Source organism: Strongylocentrotus purpuratus, unplaced genomic scaffold (genome assembly GCF_000002235.5).
Source record: "Strongylocentrotus purpuratus isolate Spur 01 unplaced genomic scaffold, Spur_5.0 spur5_scaffold_16, whole genome shotgun sequence".
Lineage (NCBI taxonomy): Eukaryota > Metazoa > Echinodermata > Echinoidea > Camarodonta > Strongylocentrotidae > Strongylocentrotus > Strongylocentrotus purpuratus.
The window spans coordinates 4,361,453-4,365,626 of NW_022145601.1; the positions used below are offsets into that span (position 1 = coordinate 4,361,453).

At 36.2% G+C, this 4,174-nt stretch overlaps 1 long non-coding RNA gene across 1 annotated transcript; it reads right to left on the minus strand.

Moving 5' to 3' along the window:
• Nucleotides 1-737: 737 nt before the first annotated feature.
• Nucleotides 738-2,112, minus strand: LOC115924461. The gene is made up of 2 exons (XR_004064315.1): nt 1,960-2,112; nt 738-1,234 (listed from the first exon to the last, which is right to left on the minus strand). It is a non-coding gene; the product is annotated as an uncharacterized LOC115924461 (long non-coding RNA).
• Nucleotides 2,113-4,174: the final 2,062 nt, after the last annotated feature.

Below are 4,174 nucleotides of genomic sequence, written 5' to 3' on the forward strand. Positions count from 1 at the left end.
AAGAGTGATAATAAGGAGAGAGAGAAGGGGAGAGAAAGAGAGAGAGATGGAGAGGGGTGGGAGAGATAGACAGGGAGAGCAAGAATTAGGTGTGAAGAGGAAGATCAAGAGAATGAGAGATTAAATTTTACAAATGTACATATTTCCATGTACCTTTTCTTAATTTATATTATAATGTGAACGATATAGTGATGGTCTTTGCTTAATTTTAGTTTGCATTCTTTCCTCTAGCCTTGTTTTCTAATTTATTATTTTAATTTAGTAAATGTTGTATAAATATAATTTTGATTTCTATCTCTTCCCCTATGTCATAGCCTTGTTCTTGCTCTCCCTTCCTTATGTTAGTCTATCTCTCTTTCTCTCTCTCTGTAATGATAACCCCTCTATCAATCTTTTCTTCATCAACTCTTGATATATTCCTCCTCTTCTCCTTCTCGTTCATCATCACGATCATCATCATCATCTCAAAACCGTATTAATCAATCTACATGTATAAGACTCCTGAGATTGATCAATAAAGTTCTTATAATATAAGACCATTATGTACAAACAATAAACCATATGGTCACAATCATTTAATAAACAGTGGTAAGAACAATTATTCCAACTTGATGGGCAACAACGTAATCTCCATTTTCTCCTCCTCGTTCAAATATTGGCTTCTTTTTCATTCTTTACTTGTGTTACTTCTCTATCTCTCTGACTACAGTGTATACTCACAAGAAAGTAGAATCAACGGTTTGACATGAACCAGTCTAGAAAATGAACTAAATTTATTCAAGTATCAAATACATTTTGAATTTCAGACAGCTTTCTCCCAGGAGATGAAACAAATGTCTCCCTAACCAGAAACTGGCAAAATAACTAAATGCCTTCCCCTATTTGTAGTCTCTCATTATTCTTCCCTCTAGTGATGGAGGGTCCTTATCCAGTAGCACACAAATGTCTCTATACATAGTAGACAGCCATCTCTGCATGCCTTTCTTTCTCCCCCCCCCCCCCCATCCATCCATCGTCCAGTTCCTCTCTACCTCTATACCTCGGATGGCTGAACAGTACCCCCAGCGTCAGGGCAGAGAACACCCATAAAATAATGACTCCTCAATTTCCAAGCTTGAGTCCCCTCCTTGTAGAAAGGCACGTATCACTTCTGTTGTCCATTGTGAAATGAGCTCTCTCGTAGCATCTACGTCATCTTCTGATTCATCGGCCATAGTGTTTGATGATGCTGCAACTGATAAATAAAAGGAAAAAGACAATCAAATTTAAGTTTGTAACCTCAAGAATAACGGTAACAAAAGAACCCTTATCGCACTAGATCATGGGGAAACATTTTTGTGCTAAAGGGTGACCCCAAAAAGGTGACCTTACCATCAGCTGAACGAAATATCGATCTGCCAAATATTCATATTTTCGGGAAAAAATAGGTGCTCTAACCGACCCCCTCCCCCTCTCATTCACCGGCTGGCTGAGTCGATGTGAAATTTTCGGCACGATTTTCAAATTTTAACCCCCCCCCCCCTCGAAAAAATCCTTCATACGCCCCCGTCATGTAGATCCTCAAGTAGAGCTCATCAATACATAGACTATTATTATATTCAGATCAAGATCGACAAATCTATCGTTTTCATGGCCTCTTTTACTTTTTTACATTTACTAATTGCCATCACTATCTAACTGTCAGCCATTCTAGTAGATCCTATTCCAATTATGTATAGTCTATAGGATCTAGACCTATTCATATTTCCTGAGACATGAGTCTCATTTTACTGTAAATTTGGTTAACTTCTACCTAAAACACAAGGCAATCAGTCTACTTAAAATGCACACACATTTAAACATACGGGACTAGATCTAGGCCTACATTTACTAAAGTTGGACCCCGGCCCACTCTTATTACGTCGTATTATCAGCTTTATTCGTCATAAAAATGAATAAACACAAACTTTGGTTTCTTACCGTACAAATGATACTGGAGTGAAAGAAAATCACTGCAGAATAGCGGATTATGTACAAGATTAAGATGTTGCTTGATAAGAATCCCTTTGTTTGCAACGGGACAGCTGATCACGGCGAAGGTATAAAAATGTACGAGAATTATGTCCCGGCACGTATTCTCGACGGCTTTTTTTTTTTTATTCTCGACTGCTTTTTTTTTTTTTCTCGACTGCTTTTTTTTTTTCTCGACTGCTTTTTTTTTTTCTCGACTGCTTTTTTTTTTTTCTCGACAGCTTTTTTTTTTTCTCGACTGCTTTTTTTTTTTTTCTCGACTGCTTTTTTTTTTTTTCTCGACTGCTTTTTTTTTTTTTCTCGACTGCTTATTTTTTTTTCTCGACTGCTTTTTTTTTTTCTCGACTGCTTTTTTTTTTTTCTCGACTGCTTTTTTTTTTTTCTCGACTGCTTTTTTGGAAACTCGATTGCTTTTTTGTAAACTCGACTGCTTTTTTGTAAACTCGTTTGCTTTTTTGTAAAGTCGACTGCTTTTTTGTAAACTCGACCAATTATGACGGCTGTGGCGTGCCATAGTAAACCGCGAAGGTCTTAACAATACGAGGCGAAGACTATTTTCGTATGAATCTTTCTAAGATAGGTACTGTATTGGAGGCGTCTTTGATGAGAAGAAGTTGGCCAGTAGCCCGGAATAATGTCATTGTGATGTTTTGATTGGCCATCCACCAAAACCCTCACATGTATTAGTGTATTTGAAGGAGGGGCAGGGGGAGGAGGAAAATTGCCCCTCCTGGCTGGTGTTTTTGAAGTGCTGTATCATTGTTAGAACAGTCCGTATACTACGATTTGGAGCAATTTGTAAAGCGCGTTCAGCAAGGAACAGGCGAAAAGACTTCATGCATGGCTAATGATCAACAAAACGGTGTTAAGTTTTTTGTCAACTCTGTTTGTTGCTACGGCAGGCAGCCAGTGAAAATGAATTCATTTAATAAAATTAAGGAAATGCAAGCATTTTGGTCCCCTTTTTGTTACCCTGAATTGTTTTTAATCACTCATGCGTGAAATATGCATCATATGAGTTGCATCAAATGAAAGAAGAGGATATAAGCTTCACAAGTATGTGCCATTTAAAAAATTATAATTGTGATTAATTTATGATAAAACATCGATAATTCTCGGTGTTTTTTTTTTCTGGGACGCACTGTGTAAATTATCTGAATCATGTACAGATCATAATATCTGAAACTGGAATCTTGAATATCGACCAGTCTTGCCAAACCATTGTACCCCCCCCCCCCCAGTTATATACTAGGTATGCCACCGGTACCTCATACAAGGAGTTGGCAAGCATTGCACAATTTGACAGTACTCTTTGGCTCGTAAACCTTCTTGGTATCATGATATAATAATCATAACACATGCTTAGCCATTATCAAAGTACAGTCAAACCTCTTCATTAGGACTGTCAAAAAAAACCAGAAACTAAAATGTCCCAATTACTTCCAAAAATCAAGCATTTTTACGACTACACGAACCATCTGGTCACCTACCATCTAATTGTACAATAGAACAGTAAAGAAGTATGTCATGTCAAACTCAAGTCTAACTGAAAGGGAGAAATATCAAGGTACAACTTACATTAGTGAAGCGTTGCTTGTACCCATTTATACATACACCAAAGTCACCCGTTCACATTGCGCGAAAAAATCGCCGAAAAAGGTAATTTCACGTGGGTTTGAGAAAATGATAATGAGTTGCGCGTAACAGAGCTATTAATTACCTATCTGCATTTTATACGATGCAAAAATGCGAAGCGCGCTACCCTTATGTCATTATCTTTTGCCGTGGCAGTTTTGTTTTGTTGATTTTACTCATGTGTACATTCGTTTAACTTAGTATTTAATTAATTAATCATTTGTTTGTTTATTCATTCATATTTTATTAGTTAGTTCTTCATTCCTTATTTGCCTATTCATCTAATTTTTTCTACAATTTATTTTATTTTGTTCTATTTTTCTATTAAAAACAAAAAACAAAAAACTAATTCCTCAATTCAGTAATTAGTTTAAGGCTTTTTAACATGTTGACCGTATCAGATGTACATCGTAAATCATAACTCATCTTATATCCTAAATATATATTTCATGATATGGGCATTTAGAATTTGTCAAAGGAAATAAGTATTGATTGAATTGAAATTAGAGGTTTTTTTATGGTTTATGAA